Below are 20117 nucleotides of genomic sequence, written 5' to 3'. Positions count from 1 at the left end.
CAGCCAATTGTTAGCTGCCGCGCGGGAGATGATTGACAGTTCCGTTTCCATCGATCCCCGCACAGCCAAAGGCCCACATCGGCTATTCACAGAATGAGTGCGACCTACACAGAATTTTTACTCAGTCAGCCAGTTCTGCATTGGTTGCCTCATTCTGTGTAATTTCAACACATGCGCTGCGTGGAGCAGGCTTTTGCACAGAATCTGTGCTGCACGAAGAGAGGCCGATTTTGTGCGCTTTGCACTCATTTTTAAGTTTAGCAAGTTTAGCGTGTAATAATTGTGATAAGGTTAAACAGTTTTGAATCCAACTTCCAAGATTGCACTAAAACTTCAAAGGCACTAATCTCGTGAAGGAAGCATCTAACAACAGTGCACTTTTATTTTGGCTTTGTACACTAGCAGAAAGTTTAAAATAAGAACACCAGGAACGTTTGCGTACTTTGTATTTCCCCAGTTCAGTGCCTTCGAAAACGTGAGTAGGGGCACGAGTCGGTCATTGTAACGGCCATCATTGGATTGCACCTTATTTTTGCGGAATGCGTTTCCCGTGGAATAAAATAAGTAGATTTTGAAGAGTTAATTTTCCGAGAGCGAAAAATGCTGGAGAGAGAGATTTCCAGGCATAAAAAAGAATTGTTTGTGACTTCTGGAGAGTGTTCCGAATTTTGGAAGCCCAGAGCCCTCATAGGAAAACCAAACAAGTGGATTTCGGAAAGAATAGTTTTCCGAGGTTATTCAAACGGATATCGTGTAATCGCAGCAACATAACCTATCAAAGCGAGAGGACCAAAATTAGTTTGTTGATAAGCATGATGACATCAACGGGTAATATTTAAAAAGGACCTATGCAACAATGAGAGGTCCTCCTCTCTCTCGCTCTCTTTTGATTATAACTGTGCAATACTGAAGCTTTTGAGAAGTTTTCACTATAAATCGAAGTACAACGGTCTTGGCTAGCGTTTCATACGAAAAACGCAACAGAATAGGTTATTGTGGCTTGATTATTGAATAAAAAAAATAAACAAAGAAATCCTCCCAATGTTAGATAGGTCATTTTGAAAAGTTAAGCGAGTTTACCTTGGTTGTTAACCTAGAAATCGTTATTAAAAAAAATATTTTTTTGGAGATTCCACCTACGACCTTGGAAGTCAATAATAGATCCTAGATTCCATCCTAAGCCCACTTCAGCATGCTTTTTTGTTAAACCGGTACGGTAATTTGGACTCATGTCCATATTTGAGTTAATTATCAAACTAGAGGCCTTCCTCAGCCAAGTGGTTAGAGTCCACGGCTACAAAGCAAAGCCATGCTGAAGGTATCTGGGTTAGATTCCCGGTCAGTCCAGGATTTTTTCGTAATGGAAATCTCTTCAATTCCCTTGGGCATAGAGTATCATCTTATCTGCCACACGATATACGGATGCGAAAATGGCAACTTTCAAATAATAACTGTGGAAGTGCTCATTGAATACTAAGCTGAAAAGCAGGCTTTGTCCCAGAGAGGACGTAATGCCAAGAAGAATAATAACCAAACTAGACATTTTGTCAATGTAGAAACTGATGATCAATTTATAATTGTACATTTGAACACATCTAGATTGAATTCTTGGCGCTGCATTCGTCACGACACAAATCGATGATGTTTAGCTTCCGGAACCAACTTGAATGCAACACACTTTCCCAATCTTCATTAGTAGCGCTTTGTAGCGAATCAAAACACCTCGCTTTTATCAATTATTTTGATTTAATGCCGTGGAGAATTCATGTTTGAACACGAAATTAATTAAAATTCGTTGTTTGCTCGGTATCAAATATAATTATTGAGCATTGCTTAATGAACGGCTGCAGCAGAGCGTATCTGAATTTATTGGGGATGTTAGAGGTAAATTGTAATGATTCGATTCGTGGCATGAAGCCGTCTAACTGCTCGATGCAGAATAGAGGTTATCAAATTGCAATCGCAGAATAATTTATTGGTTTAAGCTCTTGAAAACGGTATAACGTATATAAAACCGAAACGCTTAAATTTGAATCGAATATCATTTTACCGAGGACAAAACCATTTGTGATGAATAGTAATAGCATGTAGCATTTATACCGCCAACCATTTACAAATTGAGAATCACTAGAACAGGAATGTTGGAACACAAATAGAAGCCAAAACTATGTCGACCTGATGGTAACCATCGTATGTGAATGTGCACAGTGCAGTTGCTCTTCTTTATCATAGGAAGCGATGGTCCAATTAGAACATGACCTTTCTCTATCTTAGCGTTTCTAGATATTTAGTTCGAAAATTTATATCTCGAGTGACTAGTGTAAAAACTGCGGTTTGTGAATGTTACCGTAAAAAGCTCGTGTTATGAAAGTCAAATACTCCATTACCTGCTTCTTGCTATCTAGATGCATAAACTGTGTTATTATGCTGCAAATGTATGATTCTATCGCCAAATATTACACAACAGAAGCTATCGGCCAACGAAAGGGGCCGTTTGGGCAATGTAATTAATTAATATACAATCCTGTGATAGAGAATGTGTATTGAAGCTGTTTTGTTTGAAATGAAAATAGAGCGATGATTGTGGTAAATATTAGCAAAATGAATTAGTACGTTTAGTTTGATTCATGGATTAATTCACAATTGGTTCAGGTATTCGAAATTTATTCAGGTTGAATTTTACTGATATTGTTACAAAATCCACGAATAAAAAAATAATGATTTGTTGCATTACGAAAAAGACTAAATGCATTTCCATTGGATGAATTGGAAAGTTTCGTTATACCGAAACTTTCGTGTGGATGAAACAGTCGTTAGGTTGAAAGGGACGTTACATCCTACTGAGTAAAAGGCTGCTTCTCAGCCTAGTATTCTACGAGCACTTCCACACTTATCAACTGAGAGCTTCTTGGTGGCAAGCACAAAAATACTCTATTCCCTGTTGCAGTTGCCCAAAAATTTATGGCACATAAAGGTAATAGAGAAAATTTAGAAAGCTGTGAAAAGTGTATGGCGATCAGTCAAACTTAGGTACCTTAGGACCAAATGCGGTACCAGAAGTAATACCCATTTCGAACCCGAATACCATGTCACTTTTCGTCTCTGACACCACCCTAGTGGTGTAAGGTGAATCGATGGTGGAAGTAGAGTAGACTGCAGCGCATACTCAGGTATGGATAACCAATCTGGTCAAAACGCTTGAAGCGAGCAGAAACTCAAAATGGGTGGAAAGCACGTAAATAGTTATTTTTTCAATTTCTCTTTCACTCTCCCATGAAATTAGTAAACAGCAAGGCCAGTAAACGGCCAGTAAACGAAACTCCAAACAAAATCAAAACAGTGCAGAGGCCTATAGGCTGTTTTTCATCACGCCAATCTGCCATGAAACGGCCTACTTTCCTGCACTAAAGTAAGCAGTGCGGGAATAGTCATTACGCAACTGAAACCAGTGCTGTAATGATTCATTACGCAACGCTTTCTCATTACGCAACTGTTTTGAGTTGCGTTATGAATAATAAGACAATATTTTTCGGAAATTGTAAAATAATGGGGAATGCATTCCGATATAATTCCTGATGCCCTCGAGTGGTCTTCTTCGGAATTGCAAAAAAAAATGTTGTACGTAACTCGTTGCAGAACTCGATTTTTTCAGCACTCGTCGTAATTATCCTACTCGGCAAGCCTCGTAGGATAAATTTACGACTCGTGCTGTAAAAATCATCATTCTGTAACTTGTTCTGTAAACTACTACTATGCAACAAGTTGCAAAATGTTGAATTTACATGAGTCGTAAATTTATCCAACGAGGCTTGCCCAATTGCACAAAAACAACGAGTGCTGAAAAAATCTAGTTTTGCAATGAGTTGCATACAACATTTCTTGCTATTTCGAAAATGGAATTTTAGTTCGATTATTTTGATAAGCACAAACATGTTTCAAAACCACTCACGTGAACATCTTTCCGTAGTATTGACTCAATATTTTTAAATCAGGTAGGCTGTGATAAAAAAGTACGTCTGCTAAAAAAATTCAGTTTTTCATCAATTCAAGGACAGACAGGTAAAAGAGTGTTGGATCCGTTGAATCTGCTGCATGCTCCTTGTGGGCGAGCGACGGAATCCGGATCTATTGTGTCCAGTTTGCACTGCGCGGAAGAAAAACGAAGTGTGCCGGTGAAAAAAAAAAACAAACAAATGCGTCAGTAGTATTGGATCCGTTGAATCTGTTGCATGCTCCTTGTGGTCGAGTGACGGAATTCGGATCCATTGTGTCCAGTTTGCGCTGCGCGGAAGAAAAAACGAAGTGTGCCGGTGAAAAAAAAAACAAACAAACGCGTCAGTAGTATTGGATCCGTTGAATCTGTTGCATGCTCCTTGTGGACGAGCGATGGAATCCGGAACCATTGTGTCCGGTTTGCGTTGCGCGAAGAAAAAACGAAATGCGCTGGTGAGAAACAGAAAACAAACGCGTCAGTAGAGTTTGATACGTTGAACCTGTTGTATGCTCCTGTCAAGCGAGCAACGAAATCAGTATCTATCCGGTTTGCGTAGTAACCGCACTATCAGTGTCGGTCATTCGTGTATATGCTCACATATTCATTTCGAATTATATGTTTATCGTTTACCAAAACGAATCCTTTCCCATATCCAAACTCCTAGTGTTTTCTTGTGGAAGTGCAGAGGACTCCTCGGCTTCTGTAAAGCAAGTAACACGTCAACATTTCCCTCCCATTCCCAAATTGACCTGCATTCGGACGCAGCCGGCGCCGGTATTGTTTATTATAATAATGAGAGCACCAGTACTTACACATTGAGGATGCTACTGATCCCGAGTAGTGTCTGTTGGTTCCATGTGTAAGTACAGCTGTTCTTGAAATAACGGAGTAGCAACTGCGGGCGGTCAATCATGCTCATGCTCATGCTCAATTCAAGGACAGACAAGTAAAATTCCGTGAGCAATTGTTAACCATATTGTACAAGTATTCATCATGCGCCAAACTGCCTACACGAATAGTCGCGTGAAACATCGGCCCTCATTGAAAGTAAAGTAGCTGACTATAATGCCTCCTATACGTCCACTGAACGTTCGAATCAAAAATTAGAATTACCTGAATCGGATCCGAATCCCCCAACGGACGAAGAATCAGAAGCTTATCACCCGGTTGATTAGAAACCCATAACAATTAAATTGACAGCTAATGAAGGAAAACTGATTTCGCGTTGAGTACAAGGGGGTGGTCACTCTACGCACTTCAGTCGGCACAGCTGTGCCTTCAGAGCGCCAAAGTGCGCCAAGCGTGCCAAACTTGCTATAATTGTAGCATGCCATAAAATTCAATGAACTGAAATTACGAAAAATCATTTCCAGCAAGCATTGAGATTTGTAATTCTTTTCTTGTTTATCTCTCGTTCTACAAATTTAAGATTCTCTGAACTTCCATTAATCCTTGTGAAGTGCTTCTTAGGGTACGGTGCTACTATTCCGGGATACGTTTCACATTATCGCACGACCTACCTACGAGAAAGGCCTATGAGACTTCAATTGGAAGATTTAGGAAATGGCCAACACAACTACCAAGACAATACGAGAACTGCAGTACGTAGTGTTTACGGTTAGGTACGGGGGAACGCCGTTAAAGGGAAAAAGGTGCCCTGTAAGTGAGCAATTCTCGCGGAATTGTTCAATTGGTGTACAGAATGCACAGACATTACCCTTGGTCTGAGACCCTTTTCTCTCCGGAACCACCTTACGGTATTTATTCGGGGAGAATTGTATGTTTAACAGCTCGAGTAAGGAAAGGCATTGACTATGTTTCCCCAGACCTCCCTATATTTTTCCCCGTCTTATCGCCTTTTGAATTTGCTATGGGATCACTAATTTGCTTCATAACGCAAATATTGGCTATTTTGGACACCCACCCAACCCCTTGTAACGATTTTTGTATGAACATTATTCAGTTTTTATATGAGCCGTAAAATCGTTTGGACACCCACCCACCCACTCCAGCTTTATAAAATTTATGAATGGGTTCCATGAGTTGATGACAAGGTCCCAGACGCTTTTTTATATTTATCTTTAAACATTGGTTTTTATTCAATACCAATTTAGTATAGGACTTGACCAAAGTCAATTCCATCACGATTCTATGGGTTCTGCTGATTTGGTGCCACTCTAAAGGCCCGAACGCAATGACAGCGGGACGGCAACGGAAGCGGAACCGGTTCGGCCAGAATGAATCACGCCATCTCGACTGAACTATCAACATATGAAACACTACTGCGACAAACATGGTGCTTCGTTCTGAAATAAGAAGAAAGTTCATTAATGTTAAATTAATATATGTATAAGGAGGTCTTTCTCGAACCGAAGCCCTAATGTCAACATTTTCCGTATGTGCTACAAGGTAAACAACTCAGAAAACCAATGATTGCTGAGATGGAAATTTCAGTTCAATGTGATTTTTATAGCAACCCACTTTGAAACGCTGTGCCAGTCAATGCGCCGAAATGTGCCACAGCTGCGCTAGGCACACTGCGTAGAGTGACCACCCCCTTGGTTGAGTATCATACAAGCGTATCTGCAAGATCACCACAGCAGACATAATCACAAATCGACCACGTTCTGATTGATGAACGGCACTGCTCCGGCATTATCGACGTCAGGATCTATCGTGGCGCTAACATCGAATCTGATAACTATCTGGTGATGGTTGAACTGCGCACAAAACTCTCCGTCGTTAACAGCGTACGGTACCGACGGCCGCCCCGATATGACCTAGAGCAGCTTAAGCAATTGGATGTCGCAACTGCATACGCGCAGCGCCTCGAGGCTGCATTACCGGAAGAAGGGTAAGCTGGATGAAGCCCCTGTTGAGGACTGCTGGAGAACAGTGAAAGCAGCCATCAACGATGCAACTGAGAGTAACGTCGGGTACTTGGAAAGGAGTCGACGGAACGATTGGTTCGACGACGAATGTAAACATACAGTCTTCAAAAAATCTCACTCCAAGAGCTGCTGAGATTCAAAATCACCAGAGCAGGATTTACTCGCGCGCATTTTCTGACCAAATCCAGGCATGCAATGAATCATGCCACGTGTATACGAGGATTGAATTCCAGGATTCCATCCTTGATTAATTCTTTGCTGGCGAAAATATCTAGTTGGCAGTGATATTTCCGTCAGTTTCAATTGGAAATTTCTGCTTGACAAAACACTTAGAATGTGAAAGATGTTAACATGAACAGTTGGTTCTAGTGAACTATATCTGAAATATGACCTGCAGACTACCGTTAATATCTGTTGGCCTTCCGATCTGCACGAATGCAACGCAACTTTCATGTAGACGAAACTCCTTGTTTCCAAACAGAGAAAAGTATATCAAGCAGTAGTAAAGAAATGGTTGTGACGTACAAATCCTGGACTTAACAATTTTTACTGATTTTGGTAATGACCACCAGTAGGGCTAATTTTCAGATATGTGATTCTATTTGAACGTTTCTAATGACCGATATAATTTCATTGCATTCCTTCTACGCCGCCTCCAGTTTGGTAGACTTCATTTGTTCTAATACCCTATGAACTGTCTAATTCAAGACGGGGAGAATTTCATAATCATTCGATTGATTGCCCATGAGCTCAATGACAGGGATTCAATCCTGGGATTGAATCCGTGCACAAATCGCGCATGCTGAGATTTGAAAAATCAAGATTCAAAACGATCCCGCTCATTGAGATGAATTTAAAGCATGCTTGTTTGAATCTTGCAGCAGAAGGATGCTCTTAGAAGACTGTAGACATATTCTGGAGGAGAAGATTGCAGCCCCTTCGGTCGAGATGCAACAAGGGACCCGGCAGAACGTGGAACGTTACAGACAGAAACGGCATCAGCAGACCAGCCTCTTTCGAGAGAGAAAAAAACGCCACCCGAAGTGCGAGGAGATGGATGTCGGTCTTAAAAAACACGTAAGTTCTATCAGAAGCTCAACGCATCCTGCAACGGCTTCGTGCCACGAGCCGAGATGTGCAGGGATAAGGATGGGAGCCTTTTGACGGACGAGCGTGAAGTGATCGAAAGGTGGAAGCGGCACTTTGACGAATGGCGCTGAGATCACAGGCAATGAAGGACGGAACAACGTAGGTAATGCCTTCGTCAGTACTACGAGCGATGGAAGCAAACCAGGTGAGGGAGGTTAAGGATGCCATTCACCAGCTCAAAAACAATAAAACTGCTGGTATGGATGGTATCGGAACTGAACTCATAAAGATGGACTCGGAGAGGCTGGCCATTTGTCTGCACCAGCTGATAGGCACAACCTGGAAAACAGAACAACTACCGGAGAAGTGGAAGGAAAACGTTATATGCCCGATCTACAAGAGTGGAGACAAGTTAGATTGTGAGAACTTTCGAGAGGTAACCATTCTAAATGCGGCCTACAAAGTATTATCCCAGATCATCTTCCGTTATCTGTCACCTGTAATAAACGAATTTGTGGGAAGCTATCAAGCCAGCTTCGTTGACGGCCGATCGACAACGGACCAGATATTTACTGTACGACAAATCCTCCAAAAATGTCGTGAATACCAGGTCAAAACGCATCACATTTTCATCGATTTCAAAATGGCAAACGATTTCAAAAACTGAGACCACACAAATCTAACCAATAAATCCTGACAGACAACCGAATCCCTGAACTCGACCTTATTCCCTGTCTCATCACGGGCAGAGATCTCCCAACCACTTCGACTCCGCTTTGGAAGGCGGATTTCTCAACAAGGAACGGTAAAACTTAAGTAAAAACGAAACGTGAAACGTACTTCAACTTTCTCAACCATCGCTAATTAACACATTGCTTTTAAAGAAAATTTATTAAACATTCCACTAACCTACATTTTTGTTTACGGTCTTTTCCGCCGGCCTATCTTCGTCTTATATGCCTTTGTGATTTCAGTAATTGAAATCTCCTTCGCGATTAAATAGCCTTTTTATCTCATTCCGTTACAAAGCCAAGTATTTGAAAGCTGACTACTTCGGGGTTCTCTAACACGGTAACGAAAACACGAACAGTGATTCTTGGTCTTGCGCATCTACGCTGCGTATCGGATAACCCATCTATGCTTGAAGCAGATGTATGCAATTTCTGAATTGTTCGTGGTTTTGATAACGTCCATGTAACTTTTGTTGGTAAATATTTACTATACCCACATGTCGTGACGCTTATTGATTTTTTTCGAGATCCGCTATCCGACCTATCCGCTGATATTACTTCGCGGATAGGAATCTCTATCGTCTAAAACACAACGCGTCCAATCGTACCAGCATATTCCAAAAGACTGATTTTGTCGTTTCATCGGAGCGCCTTCGAGCGTTCGGTTCGATGCTAGATACCGAACAACCACCCGAACCGCCGGACGATTCGGAGTCAATCTTCTCGCTCGTGACTCATCGTACCGAAGCATCCCTCTCAACCCGAACTCATTCCAGTCCCCGAATCAATTTTCGCGGGCGTTTTTCTGGCTCCTTTTTCAACCGTATCTCTTTCGTTCTCTTTTTTTATAGCATGTCTCCATTTAGAGCCAGACACGCTAAACAGTTCCTAGACATGTTTTGTCATGATATTTTTTCAATTCTCTTATCAATCATGTATATAACCTATATCTACTACAATATTCCCTTCCTCTACTCTCTTGGATATTCAAATAATACATGACGAAAAAAAAATTATTTCAAGTTTTAGCTTCAATTCATTTTAGCATTAGACACGCGATTTGCACTTTTTTAATTGTTTAAAGGTACACAAAATAGCTCCTGAATTCATTCCGAAGAAATCATTGCATTGTTCAAATCTCTACATTGAAGCCAATCTAATTTAAATCAAAACCAATCCAAGTAAAATTATAACATAATCAAATTTAAATGCTATCCAAATTGAATTCTGATCCAATCCAAATCCAATCCAAATCCAATCAAAATCCAATCCAAATCCAATCCAAATCCAATCCAAATCCAATCCAAATCCAATCCAAATCAAATCCAAATCCAATCCAAATCCAATCCAAATCCAATCCAAATCCAATCCAAATCCAATCCAAATCCAATCCAAATCCAATCCAAATCCAATCCAAATTCAATCCAAATCCAATCCAAATCCAATCCAAATCCAATCCAAATCCAATCCAAATCCAATCCAAATCCAATCCAAATCCAATCCAAATCCATTCAAAGACCAATCTAAATCTAATCCAATGCAATTCAAATACGGATCAAATCCAAATTAAATCCAAATTCAATTCAACTCCAAATCCAATCCAAATCCAGTGAAAATTTAATCCAAATCTAATCCAATGCAAATGCAATCCAAGTATAATCCAAATATAATCCAAGTCCAATACAATTCAAATCCATCCAACCCAAATGCAATCCAATCCAATACCTTCCAAATCAACCAATCCAATCCAATCTCCATCCTTTTCATATCCAATTCAAATTCAATCCAAATACAATCGAATCCAATTTAAATCTAATCCGATTTCAGTCCCCTTCAGAATCCAAATCCAATCCAAATCAACTCCAATTTAATTCATGTTAAATCCAAATCCGACACAAACCTAATACAAATTTTAATACGTTATATTTGTTTCAAAAGTAGCTATTATATTGAAAATTCATCCAATCAAAAATGGATGTGGCAAGCGTCCATTTTTATTGATGAGTGGATGAACTTTCAATATAATTCTCATATATTAAATCCAATCCAAATCCAATCCAATTAAAATCCAATCCAAACCCAATCCAATTCTGATCCAATTCAAATCCAATCCCAATCCAATCCAAATTCAATCCAAGTCCGATCAAAAAACAATCTAAATTCAATCCAATCCAATTCAAATACGGATCAAATCCAAATTAAATCCAAATTCAATTCAATTCCAAATCTAATCCAAATCCAGTGCAAATTCAATCCAAATCCAATACAATCCATCTCCATCTAACCCAAATGCAATCCAAATCCAATCCAATGCCTTCCAAATCAAATCTAAATCCAATTCAAAGCTAATACCTATCCAATCCAATCTCCATTGAATTTATATCCAATTCAAATTCAATCCAAATACAATCGAATCCAATTCAAATCCAATCCGAATTCAGTCCATATCCAAATCCAAATCAACTCCAATTTAATTCATGTTAAATCCAAATCCGATACAAACCTTAAACAAAATTTAATACGTTATATTTATTTCAAAAGTAGCTATCATATTGAAAATTCATCCAATCAAAAATGGATGTGGCAAGCGTCCATATTGAATCCAATACAAATCCATTCCAATCCAAATCCAATCCAATTAAAATCCAATCCAATTCTGATCCAATTCAAATCCTATCCAAATCCAATCCAAATTCAATCCAAGTCCGATCAAAAACCAATCTAAATCCAATCCAATCCAATTCAAATACGGATCAAATCCAAATTAAATCCAAATCCAATCCAAATTCAATTCAATTCCAAATCTAATCCAAATCCAGTGCAAATTCAATCCATATTCAATACAATCCATCCAACCAAAATGCAATCCAAATCCAATCTAATGCCTTCCAAATCAAATCTAAATCCAATTCAAAGCTAATACCAATCCAATCTCCATTCAATTCATATCCAATTCAAATTCAATTCAAATACAATCGAATCCAATTTAAATCCAATCCGAATTCCGTCCACATCCAAATGCAAATCAACTCCAATTTAATTTATGTTAAATCCAAATCCGACAAAAACCTTACACAAATTTTAATACGTTATATTTATTTCAAAAGTAGCTATCATATTGAAAATTCATCCAATCAAAAATGGATGTGGCAAGCGTCCATTTTTATTGACGAGTGGATGAACTTTCATTATAATTCTCATATATTGAATCCTATCCAAATCCATTCCAATCCAAATCCAATCCAATTAAAATCCAATCCAATTCTGATCCAATTCAAATCCAATCCCAATCCAAATTCAATCCAAGTCCGATCAAAAACCAATCTAAATCCAATCCAATCCAATTCAAATACGGATCAAATCCAAATTAAATCCAAATCTAATCCAAATTCAATTCAATTACAAATCTAATCCAAATCCAGTGCAAATTCAATCCAAATCCAATACAATCCATCTCCATCCAACCCAAATGCAATCCAAATCCAATCCTATGCCTTCCAAATCAAATCTAAATCCAATTCAAAGCTAATACCAATCCAATCTCTATTGAATTCATATCCAATTCAAATTCAATCCAAATACAATCGAATCCAATTCAAATCCAATCCGAATTCAGTCCACATCCAAATCCAAATCAACTCCAATTTAATTCATGTTAAATCCAAATCCGACACAAACCTTATACAAATTTTAATACGTTATATTTATTTCAAAAGTAGCTTTCACATTGAAAATTCATCCAATCAAAAATGGATGTGACAAGCGTCCATTTTTCATGATGAGTGGATGAGCTTTCAATATAATTCTCTTACCATATAAATGAAATTAACAAGCGTTCTTAGAACTTCATGAGTTTGCTAGTTTTTTTTTTGTAATTAAAATAAAAATCTCAAATTTGGAGACCTCTAACTTAGGCATTATCATATTTAATATAGGAGACCTCTCGCTCCATTTTGGTTTTATCAATATAACGTAAGGCTCTGACATTTTATTATTCTTTCCACGGAGACCTCTCGCTCCGGGATTAAACAAAATGATATTCTGAAGACCTCTCGCTTCAGAGCTCACTTTTTTTCCACGAAGACCTCCCGCTTCGTTTGTTCGTTTTTTTCTCTAGGAATCCTCTCGCTCCGATATTATTCTTTTTAACAACTTAACATCGATTCTGTTCCGTTTTTTTGGTAAATAAATACTCACTGGTCATTAGTCTCTGTCTGAAATGAGGTAACATCATTTTCTGTTATTTTGTTCCAGATCATTTTCCTACTGCCACAAATTCATTCGATTGCAATCCACGTGACTCAGACAATTGACCACCATTTTGTTTAGCACTTTGTTCAATCTCATTCTCCATGTTATTTTTTTTTAAGTTCAAATTGTTACCATCATATTACACTGCATTACGGGAGCGTACACTACGCCATTGTCGTGACGCTTATTGATTTTTTTCGAGATCCGCTATCCGACCTATCCGCTGATATTACTTCGCGGATAGGAATCTCTATCGTCTAAAACACAACGCGTCCAATCGTACCAGCATATTCCAAAAGACTGATTTTGTCGTTTCATCGGAGCGCCTTCGAGCGTTCGGTTCGATGCTAGATACCGAACAACCACCCGAACCGCCGGACGATTCGGAGTCAATCTTCTCGCTCGTGACTCATCGTACCGAAGCATCCCTCTCAACCCGAACTCATTCCAGTCCCCGAATCAATTTTCGCGGGCGTTTTTCTGGCTCCTTTTTCAACCGTATCTCTTTCGTTCTCTTTTTTTATAGCATGTCTCCATTTAGAGCCAGACACGCTAAACAGTTCCTAGACATGTTTTGTCATGATATTTTTTCAATTCTCTTATCAATCATGTATATAACCTATATCTACTACACCACACAGTTACGGATCACTTTGGCGTTAAATATCGGATAACTCACTTAAAACATACACGTTGATGTAAAACATATATTTGTAAATTCACACTATTTGTCTTCTACCATTTGTTATGTTACACACTCAAAAAAAAAAAACGAATTACGGTGAAATTTCACCATTATCTCAACAGCTGAAGGTTTGGTAAAAAATTATCGAACAATCCGTAAAATCTTTGAACGAAATCATAAAAAAAACAAGAAAATGGGTTAACCGGTATTCGAACTCCCGACCTACCGATTAGGAAGCAGGCTTGCTATCACTAAGCCAGCTTTCACTGCTTGTTAGAGGTGTGCAAAAACTGGAATAAAAGGAAGCTCATGCCTGCCAGAGCCGCTGTCACACGATTTCACAGAAGTTCGGTGAAAATAATGCTGTTACCGAACTGTTCGTTAGTATTTCACAGGGTTACAGTAAAATTGTTCGTTTCACGGATTTTTCCGGAAAAATCGTTCACGGTTTTGTCGGTAAAATAGTAGATTTCACAGGAAAATCTGTATTTTTGTTGTTTACAGTTCAAATTCGGTGATTTATTTCACAGGATACCGTGGTGAATCAAAATCCGGACACTTTGATATTATTCATTACTTGAAGGCTTTCTCAGTCTAGGGAAATCAAAACGGAAGGCAAACGCAAACTTTCCGTTTTGATTTCCCTAGACTGGGAAAGCAACAAAATCACAGTTGCGAATAATTTTCCTAGAGTGCAATACTCAGAATGTGTTTTTAATGGAATAGTGAAATCAATATAAGTTGAAGTATCGCCGTAAATAATGTGTTAAATACGTGTTAAATGAATTAAAAGAGATTGTCCGGAATAACGAACAAATGGCTTCAAATCTGGACATCATTTCAATGCATTATGGGACAGGGATTGAATCCTGAGAAAATTGAGAGAATCTCTCACGTATCTCTCTGTAACTATTATAACATGCTGCACACATTATGAGAGACTGTTTATCGTATACTGCTACAACTTTGATGAGATTGGGGGGATAGTACAGTGAAGCCTCCATGAGTCGATATTGAAGGGACCATCGACTCATGGAAATATCGAGCAATGGAACAGCAATCCTTTGGAAAGCTGTTTCTAGGGACCATCATAGTAACCATGAAATTTTGTTTTTAGTATGGTTCCATGAGTCGATATCGAGTCATGGAACATCGACTCATGGAGGTATCACTGTAGTGCATGATAAAACCCCTCTAAACATGCCCCAAGCCTGGGGGACTCTATTGCTATTGGAAGTTCGTGGATTGTTTATCGTGCCAGTAAAGAAAAACACCTATCCCCAACGGTAAACAAGCGAGAAACATGGATTTCATCATCGCTCTCTCTTTGGGGCTCTTGCTCGCTGCTTCCATTTATCAGACTTGTTACACCTTGCGATACAATGACGATCGTGGACCGCAACAGATGGGATGTTTTTCTTTGCTTGCTTTGATCGTGCTTCATACTCAAATGAGAGCAAAATCTGCAATGCCTGTTATGGGACAAACGATTCAATTTAAACAGTCTTTTCATAGATTTTATTCCAATATTTCATTTTATGATAGTGCTGTCCGGATTTTGATTCAATAGTGTTCGGCAATATAGACACGAAAAGTCATAAGTGTCCGGATTTAAAGACAAGACAAGCTTGATTGTAACGTGATGAATCAAAATCCGGACGAGACCAATTTCCGGACACTCTAGTAAAAATCATTTATTTTAATATTAAATATCTGTAGTTCCCAATTCCATATAAGAACTTCCATATCTGTATCACCTTACGCGTCCGGGTATTGATGCAGCAATATAATATGATTTTCATAATGTTACAATAAAATTTCAGTTAAATTGTGTTATTCTTGTCAATTTTAAAGATAAAACTGTGTGTTACCAAAACTAATTTCATTCTAATTTGCAAACAAATTGTTTAAAAGAGAGACTGAACGTTTACTTCTTCTTCTTAAGCGCCCGGGTATTGATGCAGCACGGTACTGCGATTAATTTTAAGTGTGTAAGCACAATATTCAACCGCTTAATAACGTTGTTTTCGACAAATGTTTAGTTGGCACCACACAACTATCATTATATGGTCGTTTTCTGTAAGAAGTGTAGTCAGCATCCATAAGCTCACACAGGTGGTAAAGTTCAAATATTATAGCATAGAAAATGCTCGTTCCCTTATATTTAGTATGAATTCATCTTTGGGAAACATTTTTCTTGATTTTTGATTCTAAATACTGAATATTATCAGTTCTAACTAGTGATCCATAATATTAGCCAGGAAATGATTGCTTACCACGGTTATGGATCACTTCCAAAGAATGTAAATTTCTCCCATTTTAAGCATTGGATTTGACATTTTCAAGCAATAAATAAAACTCATACCTAAAAGAGAGACACCGACACGTTAATGCTTCCAGTGGATGGTTTTGTCCTTTGAAGGAAGCAACACACTAGAAAGCGGACTAGCATGCAACACCCAGAGGCACAGTCGAAATACATTTCTGACGAAAAGTTTTCCGGACTGAAGCGGGAATCGAACCCACACTTCTTGACACGATGCGGCCAAATGCCTGACGACACTAACCGCACGGCCACGAAGCCCACAAACAGTGCTGAGAATGGTAATAGTAGTAGGCTTGAGTTTTTGCGAAAATCACGTGGCTCTCCTAATACAGTAGTTTAAAATTGTGAATCTCATCAAGTAGCCTATGTTGGGTACATGATTTTTTTTAAATCAGGAGTGTCATTGAAGTCTGCAAATGCGGGAAATGCAACGGGAAATAGAACATTTTTCTACAGTAGTTTTGGGTTGTCCTTAGCAACGGGTGTTTTGCTATTCTCAAGGCATTTTGCCTACAGCAGCGATACGCGTGAGTTTCACTGGCTCCGGTGACTGTGATTTGCTACAATAGAAATATTAGTAGTAGAACGCTAATGGCGCAGTTGTCACAAAACTGATTTCAATTTTTATTACCTTAAATTATGGTTTTTCATTGTTTGTTCTATACCATGATGTTGTTTTGGTTCTTAAAATTAATCTGACACTTTGAGGCCCGGTGCTCAAGCTGTCAGTTCGTGGCAAACTAGATGTTGGTAACACGAACAGCAGCGACATTAGCATTCTTAGGTTAATGCTTCTACTTTTGCTACGCATGCCTACTGTAGTGTGAATCTCAGAACTTTTCCCAACTCTGCCCACAAACATCAAGGTTTGTAAATTTCATTTTTTAACAAACACAAATGGGTGAAAAACTTGATGTGGAACTAAAACAGTTCATGTCTCAATTACTGCAATGTAGTATCACAAAAAAATCTCCAAAAAACATAAAACTTGAACAGAAAATTATTTAGAGATCAAATATGCTTCCAAACAAGCACAATTATCATGGTTGTAAGTATGCTCATAGTAGGGTTTCTCAATAGTGTAAACTATCTGAAAAGTGCCTTCAGGTTTAATTGATTGATCCATCCATCTGTCAATACTTTTATGCCCTTTGGCATTTTACTCTTGTTTCCAGCTCCAACACAGCTGTTTTTTTTTTTGTAGTAATATGTTACGCATTGTTAACTTTCGCCAAATCATGCAATACAAATGCATTGAGCTGAAAATCTTTTGATTTTGCGCACTGATCCGTAATATGTCACAAATTGATCCATAATATGAAAATTGATCCATAACATGGTTTTCAGGAACTGGTAGAATTTTTAATTTTTATGCAATCCTAAGTAAATATTACACTAAAAATACTTTACTAACCGAAGTTCTAATTTGAAACGATTCAATTTGTGCTTTTAAATTAAAATTTTATGTTTTCTATGTTGTTTTATTGAACGTAATAGGTTGTACTCAACACTATTTGATCCATAACGGTGGGGTCATTGTAAATGTATTTCAGTATAATTAACTATTTTTTAATAGAAAAGAAAAAATAAATAAACTATTAACAAATAACAAAAAGGGCTACCGTTACAAGGACTCGTCTAGGTAGCAGTGTAACGATAGACGGGGATACGTTCGAGGTGGTCGATGAGTTCGTCTACTTTGGATCCTTGCTAACGACTGACAATAACGTTAGCCGTGAAATAAGGAAGCGCATCATTAGTGTAAGTCGGGCCTACTATGGCCTCCACAAGAAGCTGCGGTCAAAAAATATTCACACCCGAACCAAATGTACAATGTACATAACGCTCATAAGGCCGGTAGTCCTCTATGGGCATGAAACGTGGACGATGCTCGAGGAGGACCTGCAAGCACTTCGAACGTCGGGTGCTTAGGACGATCTTTAGCAGTATGCAGGAAAACGGTGTGTGGTGGCGAAAGATGAACCACGAGCTTGCCCAACTCTACGGCGAACCCAGTATCCAGAAGGTGGCCAAAGCTGGAAGGATACGATGGGCAGGGCATGTTGCAAGAATTCCGGACAGCAACCCTTCAATGATGGTGTTCGCTTCGGATCCGGTTGGTACAAGAAGACGTAGAGCGCAACAAGCTAGGTGGGCGGACCAAGTGCGTATCGATTTGGCGAGCGTGGGGCAGAACCGATAATGGTTGGATGGTTTGACTTTATTAACGAGATTTTTAGCCCTGGGCTAGTTCATCTCGGGACCAACGGCTTTACTTCCCTTCCGAAGGAAGTCGTCACTATAACTGTTTACGTCATAAGTGACTATGTCGGGGATGGGATTCGATCCCAGGTCCTCGGCGTGAGAGGCGAGTGTTCTAACCACTACACCAGGTCCGTCCCCTACCGATAATGAAGAGATGCGGCCACAAACCGAGTATTGTGTCGTGAAATTGTTGATTCAGTGTTATCTGTTCAGATGTTAACTAAATAAATTAAATGAAATGAATTATTAGCGTTCAAAACCTAACATAATTTCATGACGGTCGCAAAATTTTAGACTTTCAATTGTCACCCAGTATATTGCCGAAAGACGTAGTTAACGTCAAAAAATAAATTCGACTGAAATGTTATGTTTCATACGGGGGCAATCTGTGTTAGCACCTTTGTTTCACTTTTTCTATAAAACCTATAGAAAAACCTGCATTCAACCCTGGTGTACAAGAAAATTATGGTGCACATTTTTATTTGATTCTCCCTCTTACCGGGCGCTCTTCAGTCAACCATTCAAAGCTCTCCTTCGAGGCAAGCAGGACGCTAGTTGGGTGGAAAACGAATTGAGTGCAGTAAATCGTTGCAACTTTACCGGGCTCAAGGCTCAAGATGTTCGCCTATCATCCGAAGAGTGCGACACCGGTACAGCGCATAACAACTATAGGAAAATGGTCCACAGTTTATCTTCGGGACAATTGGGTGAAAATACAGTGTAGAAAGATTTTTCAGAGCTCTCTGTGCCCTGTAGCCGGATTGGAAATATCTAGGAGGATGTCACAGAACGGCCTTGAGAAAACAAAACTGAACACTGGAGATGCTGGCTATGACCGGCTATACCGGCGACCGACGACATGGATGAAGTGCTGTACAGTGCTCAGGAGCCCGGCGAGTGGGGCATAATAGATTGTCAAAGTTGCTGGAGCAAGACGGTCGATGGGTTACGGGAGGGCTCGGCAAATAAAGCCATTCAAGTTAATCGAGTGACAAATCGTTAGCCGTGTTTTCGATTTTATATTATTTAATCGAGCAAATATTTGACAATATTCGATTTGCTACTGGAAATGCAATTGTGTGCGATGTGAACAAGTGGGTGGATCAAGTGGGAACAGAGAGATGAAAATCGGAAAAGGACCAAACTACAGAAATGGCTATTGATTGTGGGTTTCTGGCTGATTTGGTGCTAGGACTGATGAATAATTTGCGGTGCTTATCACTGTGCGCGACAAATTGGATTTGTTCGCTTTGAATGAGTGGTGTTTGATTGACGTATATCAAAACCAAAACTCATATTCTAGATGCTGTACGGTTCAATTACCGATCAGATACTACTTCGTTTTTTGATAACCGTTTCTCAGACTAGCATATATGGATTTCTTTCATACGAATGTTCCTTGTTCATGAAACAAATAGTTTTTTTACCTTTTCGTTTTTCGATAAATTCTTCAGTTCTTCGAAATCTTGTGAAATCTATCTTTAATTAATCTAGTTTTAGTATGTTTTGGGGGTTTCCAGTTTCATTGTAGTATAACTATATTTGTACATTATCTAATAAATTTTTAATATAGGATATAATCAGGACCAATATAGCCGTAGCGGTAAACGCGCAGCTATTCAGCATGACCAAGCTGAGGGTCGTGGGTTCGAATCCCACCGGTCGAGGATCTTTTCGGATTGGAAATTTTCTCGACTTCCCAGGGCATAGAGTATCTTCGTACTTGCCACACGATATACACATGCAAAAATGGTCATTGGCATAGTAAGCTCTCAGTTAATAACTGTGGAAGTGCTCATAAGAACACTAAGCTGAGAAGCAGGCTCTGTCCCAGTGGGGACGTAACGCCAGAAAGAAGAAGAAGGATATAATCACCACCTGTATC

General features: G+C 39.1%; 1 protein-coding gene across 2 annotated transcripts in view; it reads left to right on the top strand.

Moving 5' to 3' along the window:
• Positions 1 to 20117, top strand: part of LOC5568338 — a 338997-nt gene that overhangs the window by 151681 nt on the left and 167199 nt on the right. The gene's annotated exons all lie outside the window — the stretch shown is intronic.

Source organism: Aedes aegypti, chromosome 1, assembly GCF_002204515.2.
Source record: "Aedes aegypti strain LVP_AGWG chromosome 1, AaegL5.0 Primary Assembly, whole genome shotgun sequence".
NCBI lineage: Eukaryota > Metazoa > Arthropoda > Insecta > Diptera > Culicidae > Aedes > Aedes aegypti.
This window is presented reverse-complemented; position numbering and strand designations above follow the sequence as displayed.